This window comes from Fukomys damarensis, unplaced genomic scaffold, assembly GCF_012274545.1.
Source record: "Fukomys damarensis isolate Sample0158 unplaced genomic scaffold, DMR_v1.0_HiC HiC_scaffold_36, whole genome shotgun sequence".
NCBI classification, from domain to species: Eukaryota; Metazoa; Chordata; class Mammalia; order Rodentia; family Bathyergidae; genus Fukomys; species Fukomys damarensis.
Window position 1 is genome coordinate 18,566,907 of NW_022900948.1, and position 21,347 is coordinate 18,588,253.

General features: G+C 38.8%; 1 protein-coding gene and 1 pseudogene across 3 annotated transcripts in view; one reads left to right on the top strand and one right to left on the bottom strand.

Annotated features, from left to right (window-relative positions):
• LOC104855554 overlaps positions 1 to 21,347 on the bottom strand; it is a 28,682-nt pseudogene that overhangs the window by 6,706 nt on the left and 629 nt on the right.
• The window catches only part of LOC104855553 (myb/SANT-like DNA-binding domain-containing protein 3), a 146,407-nt gene continuing 128,987 nt past the window's right edge, over positions 3,928 to 21,347 (top strand). Inside the window, exon 1 of one of the 3 annotated variants that reach the window (XM_010614353.3) lies at positions 3,928 to 4,096. The gene's annotated coding sequence lies outside the window, so the exon portion shown is untranslated. Of the gene's footprint in view, positions 4,097 to 20,905; positions 21,245 to 21,347 lie in introns of those variants that run through there. The other 2 variants (XM_010614352.3, XM_019206115.2) reach the window with 2 other exon arrangements.

Here is a 21,347-nt window from a genome sequence, read left to right on the forward strand (position 1 = left end):
ATATATATACGTGGGTTTGATTACAGAAACTAATAAAGTATTCTCTAAATAATGAAAAAAAGAATAAGACTATAAGAGCAAGAAGCAATTTAAATATGTTCGGAGACCATTTTCATCTCCAGAATTAGGGATTATTTTAATGTTACATCATTGCCTTTTCTTTTTTATTTTCCTTTTTAGTTTTATTTTAGGATTCCCTATTTTTAATGTTCATACAGATATTTTTTTAACTGAAATACTGAATAGTTTCTTTGGTGCGAAAACTATAATAGCACACAGGATCCTAATGAGATAATTAATAATGTGAAATAGGAAGTAAAGGGCTAAAGGTGTAGGGAAAGTGGGAAGGGTGGGGGAAAGGTAATAAGGGAGAGGAAAAAAATATGAGAAACTGAAAAAAATGGAAATAAAGTGTTTGTAAATGGGGAGGGGAGGAGGAGGTGAAGGGAGGGCAGGGACGAGGGGAAAAAATGAGAATCAAGACCTATTATGTAAAGGTACAGAATCCCAATGATGAATGTAACTGTATTGTATACCTAGATTGTACCAATAAACTCAATTAAAAAAAAAAGATTTGGAGAAAGGTGACAATGAATATTTGTGAAATTTCTGAAGGGGAAGACAAGACATGTTAATGGGCTCTAAAAGTTGATGACATTTGTTCTTTATTAAATTCTGAAATTTTACAATGGGCATGGTGGCACGTGCCTGCAATCCCAACACCCAAGAGGCGGAGGCAGGAGACTGACCATAAATTGGAGGCCAGCCAGGGGTACATAGTGAGTTCATATGACTGGACTAAACAGAGAGACCCTGTCTGAAAAAAATGTTTTTTGTTTTTGTGTTTTACGGCTGGGCATTAGCTCAGTGGTGCTGCTGACTGCCTCACAAATGCAAGGTCCTGAATTTGATCCCCAGTACTAAAAAAAAAAAAGTGTTGTGTTTTTTCTATTTTAAATTTCTTTTTACCATTTCTACCATTTTACTTGATGAAGTCCACTTATTTCCAGAATCAAAACAGAACTGAGACAAAGAGAGAAAAAATTGTACATGACATACTAAGGTAAAAACAGAAATAGGAGTAATTATTTAAAGAAAGCCCTCGTCATAGAATTAACTAAGTTATGGGTAATGACAAATACAGGAAAAGAAGTAGCTCTCGAGAGGAAAGGAAGCAGATCTTGGAGGAAGTCTTCAGAGAGAAAAGGTGAAGTGAAAACACTAATTAGCTGTATATGACCTCAGGGAAGTCACTTAACCTCCCAGGGGATGATTCCATTGTGCAGATTTTCTGAAATGATAGAATAGAACTAAATGAGCTCAAAGCACCATTCTATTAAGCACAATATAAAAATTAATATTCCTGAGTCATCCAGAAAAAAGTGAATTTGTGTTCTCTGTATTTGTTTAGTAAGGCAGAGACATATGAAAAATATTAATCTGTAACAAGAAATTACTGATGTATGGAGTGCCTACCCTGTGCCAAGAAATATGCTAAGCAATATATTTCCATTGTCTTATTTAATTTATATTTTAATTAGTGAATGAAGTTCTTACTTTGCATGCTTGCATCATGTAAAAAATATTTTAAAATAATATTTGTTTATCTTTAGCAATGATAATGTAGCATTACTATAGAAAAACCAGGAAAATATAGTCATAATAGAAAAAAAGAATCCTGTCACCCTAAAAGTAACTAGTAACATTTCAGAACATATCCATTTAATCTTTCCTATATGTGTGTGTGTGTGTGTGTGTGTGTATGTATGTATGTATGTTTTGATTTTTTAAAATAGGCCAAATTCAACATATTCTTTATATAGCCTGTTTATATTTTTAAAAGCAAAGGTTTTCAATAATCACATAACATTCCATTTTATAAATACAAGAATTAGATAATCCCTTATTGTTAGTCATAAGAAAAATGTTTGATACCAATGATGTAAATTTTAGTTACATGAAAAATTCCCTGTGGCAATATCTCAGGCAGGGTCCCCAGAGGAAACAGATGGTACATTTCAAAAGGGTAATTTGAGGAGTGTTAAATACAAGAACCATTTACAATGGAGTGGGCAGGGACAAGGGACTACAAGTAATAATGCAGTCCTGTATTTGACAGCAAGGCTGATGGAACCCTTTGGCCTGAAGGGACAAGAGGGAGAAAGGGGCAGTACCTGGAACCCAGAAAAACAAAGAAATCTCCATGGAGACAGCTTCCTGACTGAGCTGGAGGTGGCCTATGGTTGAAAATGAGCAGCCAGCATACAGCAAGTCTGCAGAGGGAGCAGGGATAAATATCTCTGCACCCTCTCTTGCTCTCTCCTGCTATGTTTGCTCCCAGCTGGTCAGAGTACAAAGGAGATAGCAAAAAACACAGGTCAGCCTGTGCGGATACAAAATATGGCAGAGAAAAGTGAACAGTGCACTTGGAGGAGTAAATGGAATTCTGAATATGTACACACATACGCTATTTATGCAGAATTTGTAATAGCTTGGTCCGGATGTCAGAGGAGGCTTCTCCTTGAGGCTGAGATGTGGGAGTACACTCCTGTACCCAGCATTCTGGGAGGCTGAGGCAGAAGGATGGCAAGTTCAAGCCTAGCCTAGGCAACTCTTGGGTTTATTGAGACCCTGTCTCAAAAAAAAAGGCCTGGGGACGTAGCTTAGTGCAAGTATGGGGTTGAGGGTTTGTGTGTGAATTAAATACATCTACAGGATGTTAGAGGATGTGCAGATGTAAGAATGTGAAAAGCAGGAAAAGAGCCCACTAAACAGAGGGGAAAGCATGTGCAAAGTCCATGTGGTAGGGAGGAGTAAGGGACTCAAAGACCAGTGGATGAAACAGAAAGATAAGGGGAAAAACAGAGTAGAAGAGAGCTGGAGATGTTGGCAGGGCACACAATAGCTCCCACTTCGGATTTTCATCTTTATCCTTAGAACAAAGATACTAAGCCATTAACAAGTATTCATCATTCAGAGATAGATTAGATTTGTATATTAAGAAAATAGCTTTGCTTTCCTTTCTCTTTTGCTTTCTCTCTGGGATCCAGCTAGAGGCTTGAAGATTTGCTTTCTACAGACTGATCCCTAGCTATTCTCTCCTTTAATGAGTGTCTCCTTCCTTCTCTTTGTACTGTGGCAGTCTTCCAGCCCCACTACAGTGCAAGCTGCTAGGCTGTAGGCCTGGGCACATTCATCTTTGCATGTGACCCATCACATAGCCCACTGCAAAGTAGGTGCTTGTTTATTATTTGTCGCTGTAAATCTGAGTCTTACTTGGGACAGACTCAAGGTTAGGACATCTATGAGTTAGGCCATCCAGTCCCCATCTTCCTAGGTTAGACAGCCTTTCGCGGACACTGACAACAAAAAGGCGATTCCATGACCCCAAAATACGAAATGTGCACGGGGCAGGGGACAGGTTCCCTGGAAAACACAGGAGACTGGAATAGTAAGCCTAGGCACAACCTGAGTGCCGTTCCTCTGTTAGATGCAGACAGGAACCCTGCTTTTTCCCCGGCTGTATTAAAGATTCTCACTTCTGGGTGTTAGGGATTGGGGGGTGATCAAGGGACATTTCTAATATCCCCCCAACTCCCTACCTCTGCGCTAATCTGCGAAGTGCGGGAGCGCCGGGAACACAATCTTCTTCCCGGGTGGTGGAGGTCGCATACAGCAGTGACTAGCATAGATTTCTGTAATAATAGTGGGTGGGTTAATAAAACACTTGTTCACTTCAAACTTCTTGAGAGTTCTTCCATTTGAGAAGTGTGAAACCCCCATCCTTTCCGCAAACCCAAATCTGGGGACCCGATTGGCTACTCAGAGGCCCCGCCCACCACCGCGCAGCCCCGCTGGGCGCGCTCCCCCAGCTCCCGCGCGCTCTGGGACCCGGAATTGGCCAGTTCCGGGTCTCAGGACCCCGGCGTCTGGGCAACCAGTGGCTAGAGGAGAGGAGGAGCCTGTGGAGATCAAGCTGATGTGTCCAGGAAAACACGGACAGGATTGGAACAGGAGTTTGGAGGAGGGTACTCAAGAAACCCTCATTAGGGTCACAGCTGAGTCTACACAGAGTGTGCCTTTTACTGCTCATAGCGTATGTATTGGTTTTACCTTTGTAAAATTACGGTTTATAGCAAGAACTGGACCTTAGTAGCAAGACCCAGATTCTATGTGTGTTCTGACATTGTGTGACTCTGTAGCCTTGGACAAATCATCTGCCCAAGCTTCAATATCTACCTCTATAAAATGGAGCTGATAATAGTCATGTACCTCATGGTGCTTACTAGGGGCCTGGGTGTGTGGAAAAAGTCTAAGGTGTGCTCGCTTCAGCAGCACAAATACTAAAATTGGAAAAAAATCTAAGGAATGGTAAGTACCATTATCTTTATTATAATTATAAATTCAGTGATGATCATAATGTGGGATTTTGTGTGTCAGGATTTTTTATATGCCACTATTAGGCTAGCAATCCTTGGGTTCTAGAAACTATCAAAGGACATGAAAGTAACAGGAAATTCAAGAATGAGTGTTATGGCTTGCTGTATGATGTTTCTCTTTCAGAGCTTGTGCTTTGGTTTTGGTATTTTGTTTAAGAGCCAACAACTTATGAGATCTTATATGTGAGAACTTGGATTGAACTCTCCTTTCTCTCAGGAATATTAGGTCAAACATTATCAAACCTCTCCCATACACAAGTTACTGACCTCATTTACTGGAATTCAGAATACATATGTACTCATAAATATCATATCAGAAAAACTTCAGCATACTCAAAACATCACCAATCAGGACACTCTAGAAATGCCAACTGACAGAATCATAACCTGGGCACATCCAATGATTGTACTCCTTGGAAGCATTACCACCACTAACAAGTATTACTACTCATAAGATTAGAGCTGATAATCATAAATATCTGCTGGGGAAAGTCTTAATTAGAAAACGTCACACCTTTTCTTTTTTTTTGGTACCAGGGATCGAACTCGGGTCCTTGCACTTGCAAGGCAGGCCACCGAACCGCTGAGCTAAATTCCCGGCCCTATCACACCTTTTCTATAGGAGAAATAATTGCCTATGCCACTAATAAAATACACTGAGTGACAGAAAGTAAAGGTATCTCACACCAAATTAAAGACAAAATCTCGTGTTTATAGGTACAAAGAGGAAATCTACAATCATCTTGAAATTTATTGTAAAATTGCCTGAATGCAAGTGTATTTTTACCTTTTAAAGAAACCAATGCCAAAAAAAAGGAAATTAATGCTGAAAGATTTGAAGCAATTACAAATTCCACCTAATATTTTGAACTTGCTTCTAATAACAACATAATGAGATATTCACATCTTTAGACATGTGCTTGACATCAAACAAGTACCAACATGGAGAACTGCTATACCATTTTAAATCCTTTACTCTTTTCTAAACTTGAACACAAAACTCTGTGGAGAATACAATAGTACCATATGCAGACCTGTTGACCTCAGCTTTTGAGCCTGTTAACCAGCCTCTCCTCATCTCCTCACTATTGACTGAGATGGGAATCTTTTCACCAGAGAGATAGGGTTCTGCAAAAAGCCAAGAAGCTACTCAAACCTCAACTTTTATCTCAGGTAGAACACAGCATGACCAGCCTGGAAGAAGACCCTGATGGCAATATCTGGCCTAAATTAATCATCTCAGCTCCTTCCTTTTGTAACCCACCTGCTTTTGTAGCAGCTCTTTCACCATTAACTTGGGCAACCTACTTTCCCTGAAACTTGACTGTGAATTAGGTGCAGTTTGGGATACTATTCAAGGCTTATGCAAAGTCAGGGCCTGATTTTATTTGTTAAGTGTTGTGTCACACTATTGTAAAGCACTATAGAATATGTGTGAAATGGGCTCTAGGCTTTTTGCAACCAACTGGCTTATGCTACCATTTGTATCATGCAGCAGCTTTTTGCTATTGCTGAGCCAGATGCCTAGGAACTAGATTGAATCATTTAGGAATTCATGAATATTATCATAAATATTCATCTACAATAATAGTATCTAGAACCTTTTTCTATTTATGCTTCGTTTAATAGATTTTGGTATAAGCACTCCTGGAGTTAGTGATACTAATGGAAGCAACACTATTTTTACTATTTCTATCACCCTCAACACCTTTGTTTCATTGCTGAAATATAAAGGAAAATATTTAGGTTCAGTTATTGACCAGGCAGGGTTAGGCAATATTAGCCAGGCTTCGCACAGACTAGCCTGTGAAAAACCTGTTGGAATTGAAGCAGCTTTTGTTATTACCATGCAAGGATCTAGCTGATTATAATTTTAACCTCCGCTGCCATGTGATAATAAAACATATGGCTAAAAGAAATTTTCAAATAGCTCACTGATAAAATCACATCAGATATTTTAAGTATGTAAAAATGAGAGATTATACTTGCCAATCCAGGGGATTCTTTTGATGCTATTCAAGAATAAGCAATGAATGGAGGATGATCTTTAAATACCGTGTACTTACTAGTTGAAAACAACATGGCAATGCTTCTTACTTCAGGACATAGATTATGTGAGTGGTATCTTGAGTTTTCTTCAAAAGGCATGTACCACTTAGCAGTGTGGCAATAGCTTTATTATTGGCTCACATTAAAATAAGACTATATCCATATAAATTATGACTACTATGAGGAAGGAAACATTGCAGACAGCAATATAGATGTCATACTTCAAAACTCGTGACAGTACACTATTATTACTAATAACATTCTATGATGAAACACTCATTAGTCACACTAAAAATATATAATTTACTAGTACCAACATTTTATATTTGCCATATATACAAAACCTTCACTCATATGTTTTCCAGGATTATAATGCTACAAATGATAACAATATTACTTTATTGATATCAGAATGGTCAATTGTTAATGATTTCTATGGCTGTCTTCTTTAACCTAGCTACTTTTTCCAGTATCTGTCTACTCTCAACTAAATTGGCAACATAGAACTTGCCTTCTTATTTTCACCAACATCAACTATGCTACATTTATGCATATCTGACAATATATCCATAGCATACCAACAGGTATGTGACTTTCAATTTTTTTGTTTGTTTTTGTTTTTGGTACTGAGGATTGAACTTGGGCCCTTGTGCTTGCGAGGCAGGCAGCAGAACCACTGAGCCAAATCCCCGGCTCTCAAATTTTTTAAAAAATGTAATGTATAAGCCAAGCATGTGTATCTATATCTAGCTATCAGCAGTATGTGTTCTCTAGATCTTTTTATTCATATATCTGTACACATGTATGACTTATAATAGTTAAGAATTAATTTTGCTACAAGGAAGTGAGAATCCAATAAAAGACGTTTACTAGTCTCGCTCAAAAAGCAGCCCAAAAGAAACAATCCAAAATGTCCCTGTGGTGTATGATAAACAAAATGTGGTATATAGGTACAATGGGATTTTATTCAGGCTTTCAAAAGAGTGAAATCCTGATTCACCATAGATAAACACCGAAGACATTACACTAAGTCAAATAAGAACTCATATTCTATGATTCAATTTATATGAGGTACCTGGAATAGTCAAACGCATAGAGACAGACCGTTTAGAATTGTTGTTGCCAGAGCTGAGAGTAGAGCAGGAATGGGGAATTAGAGTTTAATGGGTACAGAGTTTGGGGATGAATAGTGATAATGATTGCACAACCATGTGAATATACATGATGTCACTGCAGTGTATACTTAAGTACTTTTACCAAAAAATTAAAAAAGAAGAAAAGCCCAGGTGCAGTAATCACACAGTAGGTAGTGCAGGCGGCTACAGTGAGTCACCAAGAGCCCAGGCTCTTTCTGTCTTTCATTTCACTATCAGCTGCATTTGGCTTTCGTCCCTGTAGTCATAAGATGATCACTGCTTCTCTAGGAATCATGTCTATGTATGCCAAATGTCATCTTGTGCAATTTTATACTTTCATAGAAGAAAGAAGGCCTAGGCAGTGATAGTGAACCTTTTAGAGGCAAGTGCTCAAACTGCAACCCAAACCCCACTTATTTATTGCAAAGTCTCAATCCACCAATTAAACTTGAAAACTGAGGTTTTAGTTTAGAAAAAAACCAACTCATGGATTCACATCTTTTGTCTTGGGCTGGGGATTCAGCTCAGTGGTGCCGCTGCCTGCCTGGCAAGCACAATGACCTGAGTTTGATCCCTGGTACAAAAACAAAAAAACAAAAACCAAAAAAGACACATCTTTTGTCTTAAAGAAAAATACATACTACTCATGCCATAGGTTCCCCACCACTTGCCTAGGGGAATGTCTGCCTACAATTCCACCTCCAGGGCTTGGCTACATGACCTCTCAACTGGTAAAGCTACCTGACAAGTATCTAAAGTATAGAGTGGCAGAGTAAAGGGGAGTTGTGAGTTTTGGGGAAGCCAAATTCAGTGTCTTCCATAGAAATATATAGATCTGTTTTGCTTTTATCCACAAATAAGCTCATACTACATATTGTTTTTTAAAACTTATTACTTTTCCTTAGCAATAAGAATTAGAACTTTAAATGGTGGCACATATGTGAGCTCTTGGTTCCTTTAGCTGCTGCATATAACCCTTGTTGGATTATTGTAAGACACATTTTCTCATTCACATTTTATGACCTCTAAAATTGGTATGCATCTTACAGTTGCTGTCAGCTGGGCAGCAGTGGTGATATAGTTGTCATTACCTGCTGGATATGCATCAAAACTTGCAGAATGGAGCTTAGCCAGCTAGGATATTGATGATTAGTCTACATATCTTTCAGAAGTGTCTGACTTTGACAAGAGGATTTAGATATGCCTTAATCAGCTGGGCACAGTGGTCCACACCACTGATCCCAGCACTGGGGAGACAGAGGCAGGAAGATCAGTGTGAGTTCAAGGCCAGCCTGGGCTACATAGAGAGTTAAGGACAGCCTGAACTGCCTTTTGAGACCCTGTCTCCCCCCCAAAAAAAGATATGCCTTAATCATGTTCCTTTTAATGTATGAATAAGAATGATATGGATTTAAAATCAATGTTTTAAGCCTCAATTAGCTTTTAGCTTTTTAAAAAAGTATAAAATGAAAATTACAGGTGGTAAGAAAGCTTTGTGTCATTGTTTAATTAGGAGCATTTTTCTTTTTTAATGGTACATAAAATAATGATGTCTATAATTGATGACGTCTTAGAGACAATGAAATATGGTGTTCTACATTATTATTCCATAGCTACTTAATTATTTCTCTTTTGGTAAATGATCTTGTGTGCCTTTTTAAAAAAATGATGCTTCAATAATTCTTATGTGCCCCCCTTTTTATATGGGGAAAGCAGAATTTCTCTAAATATCTAGAAATGTACATTTTAAAATTCCAGTAGCAGCTGCCCTCCTAAAAGGTCTTATTGATTTACATCCTCTCCAAAAATAACAGAAGAAATTTTTCTAATCAGTTTGAATTTTTGGTAAATCTAATATCTGAAAATAGTAGTTCATTGTTTGATTTTTTTTCTCTCATTGAGTTTATTGGTACATTTCAGGTATACAGTACAGTTACATTCATTATTGGGATCTTGTACTTTTACATGACAGGTCTTGGTTCTCATTTTTTCTCCTTGTCCCTGCCTTCCCTTCACCCCCTCCTCCCTTCCCTATTTACAAATACTTTATTTCCATTTTCTCATATTTTTTTCTTTCCCTTATTACCTTTCCCGTACCCTTCCCACTTCCCCTACACCTTTAGCCCTTTTCTTTCTATTTCACATTGTCAATTATATTATTAGTAGTTCACTGTTTTAATTGTCTCATCTTTTAACATTGTTAAGAGTGCCTTTATCACATAGAAGTTAATTTTTAAAAACAAATATTTTATTTTTTAATAGTTTTAGATATGAAGAAAAATTGTGAAGATAGTAGAATTTTCCCAAATCCCCCACACCTTGCTTCCCAATTGTTAACATCTTAAAATAGTGTGGCACATTTGTTTCAATTAATAAACCAATTTCAATGAATTTCATTAACTAAATCCCATATGTTACTCAGATTTTCTTTTTTTGTTTGACAGTTCCACACATAATCACACACGAAACATAGTCATCATGTTTCCTATGTTCATAATTGTGAATTTTCCAAGAATTTTCTAGTTTTTTATGATCCTGATGTTTTGAGGAGTACACAGTAGGCATTTTATAGAATGCCCCAAATTGGGACTTGTGTTTTTATCAGGGTTTAAACTGGTGTTCAGGTTTAGGGGGAAGAACCAGAGCATGCTCTTCTCATTATGTCATCTGAAGGGAGAAGACGATCACATGACTTATCACTAAAGAAATGAACACTGATTACCTGATCGGAGTATTATTTGACAAATACTTGAGGTAATATTTCTCCTCTGTAAGGTTACTTTTTTCCCTTTTTCCATACTGTACCCTTTAAGAAAAGTCAGTATTCAGTCCATACTTAAGGAGTGGGGAGGGCCAGGGATTTAACTCAATGGTGCTGCTGCCTGCCTTGTAAGCACAGGGTCCTGAGTTTGATCCCCCATACCAAAAAGAAAGAAAGAAAGAAAGAAAGAGTGGAGAGTTATTCTCTATCTTTATAAATTATTAGAAATTCTTCTACATGGTTAATTTTACTTCTCCCTATTTATTTAATCATTTATTTATATCAGTATTCCATCATGGTCATTTATTTTTAGTTTAGGCTAGAATTCATTTAATAATACTTAATTTTATTGCTCAAATTATTCTAACATTGGCTGTTGGGGATGGTTTCAATCGACTTATGTGTCCCTTCAAAACATCTTAGATGTAGAGAACTTGCTTAGTAGGCATGAGGCCCTGGGTTCAATCTGCAGTACTGCCAAACAAAATAAAACAACAAAAACTTCATAGTGTGGCAATATAAAATGCTCCAGGCTCGTTTTGTATGTTTTCTACCTCAGTTCTTTAATCCATCATTTCTTCAAGGAATCCTGGTTCCTTTTATTAGAGAATGGGGTTAGAAATGAAGATTAAGTATTATGTATGTAGAAGTCAATTTTTATAAAAAATTTTCAATCCTATCTTATGTGGCTTTGCTTTTTGTAACTTGTTTGTTTGTTTTTAGTACTGGGGATCAAACTTGGGTCTTTGGGCTTAAGAGGCAGGCAGCAGCACCACTGATCTAAATCCCCTGCTTTTTGTATCTTACATAAGAAAGTATTGTTGCCTTAATGGAAACAAAGTCTTTGTAAATAGGGGAGGGTTTAGTGGGTGAAGGGAGGTCAGGGGTATGGGAAAAAATGAGAACCAAGATCTGTCATATAAAGGTACAAGATCCCAATGATGGATATAACTGTATACTTTAAAAGTACCAATAAACTAGATACAGATGAAAAAAAAAAGTATTACTTTTTCTGATAAGTCAAACAATTTTATTTTAACACTCATAAGTTTTTATATTTATCTTAAAATCCATCTGGAATAATTCTTTTATATGATATAGAGTAGGCATTTGTTTCTTTGTAAATAGCTATTCTCAACTCCATTTGTAGACTAATTCTTTCCTCTATGGTTTTAACATATAATAATCTTACCTGTCCAAGAGTTTGTTATGCTTTTTTATTCTTTGGATTTAATTGTCTGTTCTTGTATAGCAACATGCAGCTTTAATTTCTATAAATTTATTGAATATTTTATCTGGTAAAGCAAGTCACCGTGAACCTTTTGCAAAAGTTTTGCCACTATTCTTGAATTTTAAAATCAGTTTGTCAAATTCAATAAAAATACTTTTGAGACTGATACACACTGGGCCATCCTCTTGTTATTCTAACTTAATAGCAGTGGTTCTCAATTTAACATGCAAAAAAAAATTTGTATAAAGACTTTATTAAGATGAACTTCCATGGGTCCAGCCTCAAAGATTCTGTTTGTGATAGGATCCATGAAATTAATCTGCATTTCCAGCAAGTTCAGCGTGATATTGATGGTCCAGAATCACCCTTTGAGAAAAACTGCTCTCTGGGACCTTCTTGCTTGCTAACCTCATCCATTCCCAGTGGCTCTGAGGAGTTGATGGTTGTATGTAAAGTACCTAAACAGAATCTGGAGAATATAGGGAACACACAATAAATTGTAGTCATTTTTCTTAACTGGCCAGTATGAAGGACTTTTGTTACCAAGGGGTCTGAGAGCTAACACGTGTATAACTCCTGAGGAGTGACTGTGGAATAGTAAAAGTGAGCAGCAATTGAAAGGTTAGCTGGCATTCTTAGTCACTTTCCTTATTACTAGGACAAAATACCAAACACACCCAATTTAGGACAGATTAACTGAGACTCCTACTTTTGAGAGGTTTCAGTCCAAGGTTGGCCAACTCCAAGACAGAAATGGTGTGGCACAAGGGCATAGTAGAGGAAAACACATGTTATGGTGCCCAGGAAGCAGAGAGCAAAGGGAGGCCAAGGAGGGAGCTAAACCTTTCCAGGTCACACTCACAGTGACTACCTCTTCTTATCAAGCCATCTGCCAACAGCACATTCAGCTATAGATTCATCAGTGGATTAACCCATCGATGAGTACACTGCCCCCACGATCTAATCACCCTCTGAAATCCCAACTTCTAAACACATGAGGCTTTTGAGGGGTGTTCAGATCTAAACCGTAATCCGCCTGAACATGAAGTTGGGAGCACCACCCTTCTGTGTGACAGTCCCCAATGAAGAAACTCTAGCACAGATGGGCAAAGGGTGTTTCCTTTTTGATCAAAGAAGAAATATGAAGCATAAGTCCAGGAAAAGAAGAAATCGATTTTTTTCTATGGAAATTTTCTGTTTTAAAATTGATTTATTATTATATCTGCCATTTTGAGTTTTATTTGTGGTCAGTGTACATTTACCAGTGTAGATCTAGCCACTGTCAATTTTATTTTGTATTATTTTCACCAAAAATATTCATTATGAACTGGGTAAAATACTTATATTTAATTCTTAATTCATGAGAATATTATAAACAAATCCTTTCAGATGTGTAAGAGGAATAACTATCTTTTCTTCTCACATTGGTGTACTGCTTCCTTAGCTTTGTGTGCAGCACTAACTGCTCAGATTTGTGGTGGAGTTAAGAGCAACAGATTAGATAAAATATGTGGGGTTTTTTTTTTTTTTTGGTTTTGTTTTTTGAGACAGGGTCTCACTATGTACTTGAGACTGACCTGGAACTCACTATGTAGCCCAGGCTGGTCTTGAACTCACAGCGATCCTCCTGCCTCAGCCTCCCGAGTGCTGGGATTACAGGTGTGCGCCACCACACCTGGCTTTAAAATATGTGTTTAGATAAGCATTGCCCAGGACCAAAGTTTTAGGTTTCAATTTATGGAATCAAAATGACTTGACAAAATAAAACTAAACTAAAAATAAGCAAACCAAAATCCCACATCAAATTAATAGAATGTTTTATTACTTGTAGGAAGCACTGAGTTTACCACAGAATTACCCTACTGATTCGCCACTGTTCTGCCTCTCTCTCTCCCTCCCTCCTTTCTGCCCTCCTTTCCCACCTTCCTTTGCTTTTCATTACTAAAGCTTCTATAAATATGCCTCTTTGTAGTCACAGGTAGCTATTTTTCTGGAAGATACACCTATATGTGGAATTACTAAGTTAGAAATTTAGTAATGAAAAGATGAGGGTAGTACCGAATAATTTTGAAAGAGTCATTTGGTACCTAAGAAAAACTCTTCATTTCTCTGACATTAAACCTTTTCCTCAAGCTTTCATAGCCTTCTAGAGGCAGAGCAGGTCTAGAACTATAAAACAGTTTCAAGTAGCTGTATGAAAGGTAACAGAGGCTTGTGACAGCATCTTTAGATATTTTAAAGGGATTAGATCCTGTGCAATTGTGGGAGCTGGTGGAGCAGTATGTGTACCTGCTGTTGCTTTCGAGTCTAGTGTTAAATCTCAAGTCACTGTTAGTCACTACATTGGCAGCTAAGAAGAGGGCCAAATGGGGACAAGTTCAAAGACAAACTAGAACCTGTGAGGACAAACTAGCTCTCAAGGAACACTGAAACAAGGATGCACTGAAATTGTCTCCTGGCTTTCACCTGCTCTACCCTTTGCTATTTTCTTCCGTGAGCCCGCTTGCGGAACAGAGTTCAGGGGGCCCGGACTGGGAAGGCAAGGCACAGAATCACCAGGCACTCCAGGGAGTCTTCAGCGTTATTCAGCAAATGCACAGGCTTATATAGGGTAAGGCAGGGGTGGAGCCAGGGTGGAGTCGAGATATTTGGCACATTGTTATTGGCCACATGTTAGTTTTTGGATTGGATCCTTTAGGGGCTGAGGCGAATGGAGTCAGGACTTTAGAGGTTCTTGAGAGGAAAGGTTTATCTGTCTAAGGTCAGATCTCTACACACCCGAGGGGGCGGATTATTCTAGCCCTAGTAGGTCTCAGAGTTTTCTCAGGAGAGATGGGTGCGGTGCTCCTGGTTCAGCCAGACATTAACCTGATCCTCAACCCTTGATATACACACTCTCCTCCTGGCATAGGACTCAGAGAAGCTTAGAGAAGCTTCAGGACTGGATGCTGATCCCTGGCCATGAGGCAAGCTAGTGGTTCATAGACAGGATGTGTGAGGTGTCTGCTGCCTGTTGCCCATGAAGACCTTCAAAGTGTAAAAAACTTGTCCCTGCTTCCAACTCTGATACAGAAGGTCTCTTAAAGTCAAGGTTAAGCCAGAACTGCACAGCAATTGCCATTTTGGGAAACAATTCTAGCTTAGCTAAATTTCAAAGTAGAAAGTTGCCCATTGTGGAGGTTTTAAAATATGCCTATAAATATGTTGCTGTGGGGGAAAGACAACCATCATTCATGAGGATTCTCAAGCAGCCTGAGAAACCCACACAAGGAGGAACTCAGGCCAACATACAGCACCAACTCAACAGCCAGGTGTGTGAGCTACCTTAGAGGGTTCTCCAACCCCAGGCAAGACTTCAGGTGACTTTTTCCCAAGCTGATATCATTACTTTCACCTTATAAGAGATCTCAAAACAGAACCATTTAACTAAGCTGCTTCCAACTTATGGATATTGTGAGATATCCCTAGTCTCTAAATTTTAGAGTAATTTCCTATATAGCAGTAATTGATACAGCCAGGCATCTATTATTTAAAGTAATCAAGTAATCTAAAAACATATAGTAAAATCTTCAATTCCCATATATATTGGATTAGAATATATTACAGGATTAGAGAATTGCCTTAATGTCAGATTGAGGGAAAGGTAGAGTGTAGGTATTTGAAATCCATGAGTCCTGGAATTTTTAGGCAGCCTATATTTCATACTTGTTCTGTTTTGCACTACTTGTTGACTTGTTGATCTTCTAGATCACTTTTCCTCACTAGCCATTGGGCTTTCAGCAGCTCTACCTGTAGCCTTTTTCTCATTCAGTACTCCAAGCTTTTCTCCCATTATTCCCTCCCTAGGCAGCTAGATCCTGTAGGCTGAGATATTTTAGTTCTTTTCAGTTTCCATGTATTATAAAAGATAATTTGGTTTAGAAGTGCAGGGAGGGAACAGGGAGGAGAAGGGAGGGGAAGTAAAATAATTAAGATATGTTATGTACGTATACCAACTCCCCGCTATGAATGTAATCATTATGTACTGCAAATATGTGCCAATAAAATTGTTGACTGGGGGAAAAAAGATACTAGGATACATCTGGCATTCTGAAGAATGACTACCCTTCTCCAACTTAGGGAAGGGGATGTCGTGATAAAAAATCAACTCTAGACACGTAATGATAAGCTCATAGGAGACATCATTGTCATTCCCCGAAGATTTCCTAAAAGCTGCCCTTCTGTGTGCCTGTTGTTTGATGTTGTATTTAAAGAGGAATGTAGAAAGAGACAGACTGCCAGTTATGGATACCTGTATCTTGGTGAGGTCAGCACAGATCAGGGACTATCCACTCCTCCACTATGTAATAATATCTAATATTTGTATAGAAACTTCAAATTGATTCACATCTATAAAGTATTTTAATCATAACAATTCTTGATATAGGTATTCTGCTTTATAAGATCACTATTTTATAGTGACTAAGATTTGTCAGGAAAGTCTCAATTTCAAAAATATTGTTCTATTACTTTCCTTAGCTGTCATAATACTTCCAGAGTTCTAATATTTTAGCATTTCATTTGAACTGTATTTCCCAGATAGCCCCTACCATCAGAGGGTACATCTCAAGTACTACTTATCCTAGTGTTTGGCTCCACAGTATCATCATATTGATACAATGCTTTCAGTGTGTTCACTCACCCATGCCATCTTCTGATGAAGATCCACTCACAGTCCTTGCTGTGGTTGGTGGTTATTTTTATATCCTTCTATCCCATAACATCTGATTGGACCAGAAATGGGTTTCTAATCCAAAGCAATTTGTAGAAGCTTATCCAGGCTTGAAATGATGGGCTGGGCCAGATTTTTTTTTTTTCCCCCTTTGGTCTCAGTAAATAGGAACCAAGAGGCAAGGAGGATTTTTCTGCATGAACCCTGGCCAGAGTTGTCTGTTTTAATCAAGTTCAAGATGACTAAGAAGAAGGAGCAATCTGGAAGATAGAAGAGAATCAAGAAAATATGGCGGGGAGTGAAGAGAGGGAGAGGTGTAAGGTGACAGAGGAGAGAAACAAAATCAGAGACAGAGAAGTATATTGATCTATAATGAGAGAGATAGAAATTGGTTCCCCATAGCTTTTAATCCTGCTCAAATTGGATTTCTACCTTCCAATTCACTTAAGATTCAATAAACATCTTTCTCCTTTAGCAAGTTTGCATGAGCCTCTGTTCCTTGCAAGAGGAGCCAGATGAAAACAGTCTCCATTATCCTTTTTCCTTTTTCCTCTTTTTTTGTAGTTCTATCCCGAGCTACATCCTCACCAGACTGCACCCCCTTTTTTAAAATTTAGAAACAGCAAGGTAGGGTTTTGCTGTTGCCCACAGGACTAAAATTTAAGATACCCCTGTCTTGGCCTCCCTAAGTTCTGGGTTTATAGGCATGGACTACCATACATGGCTCCAATCTTTTTTTTTTTTTTTTTTTGAGACAGGATTTTACTAAGTCACTATTAGACATTTAGATGTCCCCCCAAAGCCTCATGCAGTCATAGGTGGGGCTTTTCAGAGATGGCTGGATCTAGTGTGTGTGACTCTGGGATTCATTTATGGTGCAGTGCTAGGATTAAAGGCCCTAGGATTAAGGGTGTGAGTGCTATACACCTATAGGGACAAAAAGATGTAAAGGACAAACCGAGGCTTGTCTCTGGTCACTTTGCTTTGCTGTCTTCTGCCTTTCATGCACTGCTTCTCCTCTGTGATGCCCCTCTGCCATGCCACCCTGCCTTGCAGCCAGGAGACTATGAACTGAAACCTCTACCAACTATGAGCTAAATAAACCTTTCCTCCTTTAACTTTGGGTGTCAGGTTATTTTATCTTAGCAATGAGAAGAGTAACTAAAACAGTCACTAAGTTTCCCAGGCTGCATTTCTCTATTGACTAGTAAGGAAAGCATTTCACAAGTTCAGTGATCATTTTAATTTCTTTTTCAAATCACTTTTTTCAGGTAAGCTTTTAGGTGTATGAGATGTGTGTTTGTGTGTGTGTGTTCTGTTGTTGTTGCTTTTTTGGTAGTATTGGGGATTAAACCCAAGGCCCTTGCATTGAGCTACATTCCTAGCCCTTTTTAAACTTTTATTTTGAGACAGGGTCTTACTAAGTCATTAAGTTGCAAACTTGTGATCCTCCTGGGATTACAGGTGTGCAACACCACCCCTTAATCCAATATCCATTCTTAATTAGGCTTGGAAGGGAAGATTGGATTTTGACAAACAAAATGGCAACAGACAGATAAACTAAATGTCAATGTATTAGTTTTCAAAGAGAATTACAGTTTCTCAGAACTCTGGAGTATTCAGGTTGGATGCTCAGCACATTTTGTTTCCCTTTAAAAACAACTTCTGCTGGGGATATAGCTCAGTGGCCCCTTGCCTGCCTTGCAAGCACAAGATCCTGAGTTCGATTCCCTGTACAAGGAGAAAAAAACTTCTGTGGAAACACTTGCTATATCAAAACTGTTTCATGAGCACTGAATAAAAAATGGATAAAAAATGTCCTCTGAAAGACTCATGAGTTCAGAGGTGGAGCTTTTGGAAGGTGACTAGATCATAGGGGTGCTAATCTCATCAATGGATTCATCAATGAGTCTGTAGTTGAATGTGCTGTCTGGAAGTGGGCTTGGTAGGAGAAAGAAGATTACTAGGGGTATAATCTGAAAGATTATATTCTTGCCTTTGTACCTTCCCCTTTATTTGGCTCTTCCTTGTTCTGCTTCCTGGCTGCCACAAGTTGAGCAGTTTTCCTCCACCGTATGCTTCCACCATGATGTTCCTGCATTGAGCCAGCTGATTATGGAGTGAAACCTTGGAAATCATGAGTCAAAATAAATGTTTTTTTCCTTTAAGCTGTGAATGTCAGGAATTTTGTCCCAGCAACAAAAATCTCACTAACACAGCTTGGATCTAAGCAAATGGGAGGCCATATGTAGAGCTATTCTCAACAGGCTACAGTACTGGAATGCCGTGCCCCACTCATCTCCCTCATGAGAATATATCTTCTAGGGGACGCTCATATTCTTGGGGAAGGGACAAGCCACATGGAAGAGTTCTTTCTCCATGGGTTTCTTTCACTAAACTTGGTACACCCTGCCCTTCTGTTAAAGGTTTCTTAGAGAAGTTTTAAGAGCTTGTTTTTCATAATAAAGTAATAGCTTACACTTACTGAATATTTTGTATTAACTAGCACTATGCTAAGCTTTTTACGTATAGCATCTCAGTGAATCCTCATTTAACTCTATTAAGTAGGTATTGTTACTCTACTTTATGGATAAGATTCAGACAAGTTAAGAATTTTGTTCAAGGTAACTTGCCATCCTAAGAGAACAAGGAAAGATCTGCAAGGGTAGCAACCATATTGCAGGTCTGAGTAGTTATGCTGACCACCTTAATTTTGAAGATAGCCTACTCTCTTGATTTGAGGAGAAACATGATTAACCATGAGTTTTCCATATCTTCTTAGCAACATTTCTGCATGTTGATTATGTTAATCATCAGTATTTTAAATCAGTGATACTGATGATTTATTGAAATCAAGACTTGATGCTTTCATCTACCTTGCCATGTAAGCATCATTATTCCCCTTGGAATGAGAAAGCAAAGTTAAGAAGGTTAACTTAGTTTCGGAAGAAATAAGAAGTACAGAAAAGGATTCAGACCTAAGTCTGTTTGTTAAATCCAGTGCTTTCCTCCCACTGTACCACCTATCAATCAAATTTCCCATCTGAATTGACCTAAGGATTTCACACTCCAAGAGTTTTCCCCTGACTATTTTCATCGAAAAAGGAAATGTTCACAGACTTCTAATGTTGCACTAAGTGGAATCTTAAGTGGCTATTGTGTGCCAGCCTTAGTTTCCAAGGTGGTGAGTGTCATAAAGTTTGCCAGTGGCCACTCCTTCCATATGGCCTTAGATGGTTTTAGTTATCTGGGGAATTTCAAAGCCTCCTGTACACCAGACAAGTTACTGTTAAAATTATGAATACGGAGCAGTTCAGCTCGTAGTCTCGTGTCATTGTTTTCACAGATGCTTCTGCTCCCAGAGCGTGTTTGGGTGTTTCTTTGCCTTGTAATCAAAGACCTGGATAAGACCCTGTTTAAGGACTGTGCATGGTGGGAGTTGGAGAGCAGGCAACGCTGCCCAAAATGTTCAAGGGATCTTAGCAATTAGGGAGGCTGAAGCAGGAAATTGCAAGTCTGGGTCTCACCTGGGTAACTCAGTGAGAGACCATGTCTCAGAATAAAAAAAAAAAAAAAAAAAAAAAAAAAAAAAAGTGCCTGGGGATGTAACTCAGTGGTAGGGCATCTTTAGCTTCATTTCCCAGTATGGAGTGTGGGCCAGTCCAAGGGAGCTGGGCTTGGTGGATTTAGGAGGCCGTATAGCAAGACACTTAAAAGACAAAATAAAACAAATTTTTAAATGCTGGAAATAAAAATATGGAAAATAGCAAGTGTTTGCATGTTTGTAGAAAATCTGGAATTTTTATACATTGCTGGTGAATGTAAAATGATTAAGTACTATGGAAAACTTTTTGGTGGTTCCTCAAAAAGCTAAATGTATGACCATATTACCATTTAACCAAACAATTCCACTACTAGGTATGTACCCAAAAGAATTAGAAACAGGTATTTAGTCAAATATTATATGTACATGTTCATTCAGATTAGAACTCTTCACAATAGCCATAGGGTGGAAATAACCCCAAGTATCCATCAATGGATGAAGAGATAAGCATACTGTAGTAGGTACATACAGTGGTATCTTATTCAGCCACGAAAAGCAATGAGGTAATTTACCTGTCTTACAACATGGTTGAACCTTAAATACATCAGAAGTCAGACACAAAAGGAAGGCCATACATTATGTATTCTGTTTATATGAGATATCCAGAAAAGGTAAACATACAGAGACAGGAAATGGATTAGTGTTTGGCAGGAGGTGAGGGAAGGAAAGATAGGGAGGATGATTGTATAAAGTAGGGCAAAGATTTTCTTTTGGGGTAATGGAAACATTACAGAACTAGACAGAAGCTGCTTAACATTATTCAGATAATAAATGCCACTGAAGTGTTTATAAGTTCATTTTCCGTCTTGTGAATTTCAAATTGTTTAAAAAGAAAAAAAGTTCAACAGCCTGTTCTTGCCCTTCTCTAGTCTTAGAATCTCCCCCAGAGAATCTAAAGCGAAAGAAACACCCAGCCTCTATCCTTGCAGGAAGCGCGGAGGGCTTTGGCAGACCCGCCAGCGCCCGACTACCGTAGGAGCGGCCGAGCATTCACGTAAAAACGACTTAGTTACCACTGAGTCTGCCCACGGTGCCCGGGCCAGACCCGGGCCCCGGCAGAGCGCACAGCCTGGGAAGAGACGCATCCCGCCAATTTAAACAAAACAAAAGTCGGCGTTAAACTCGGCGCGGGGGATTGGCTGTTCCTAGCCACAAGGCGTCCCAAAAGAAAGGGGCCCTTGTCAGTCCGGAGGCTTGGCCTGAACCAACTCGTGTCCACGACCGACTGCCACATCCCTTGCGACAAATGCATTCTTTTGTTGTTGTTCAGGGAAATGAAACAGTTTGGGCCCTTCAGGAGCTCCTCGGCAAAGGTGGGAAAGGGAACCAGTGTAGTCCGCCGGTGCCGGCTCCCGGCTCTGTGCGGACCGGCGCGGAGAGACCGACCCTCTGCGCCCCGCCCCAGCCCCCCTGGGG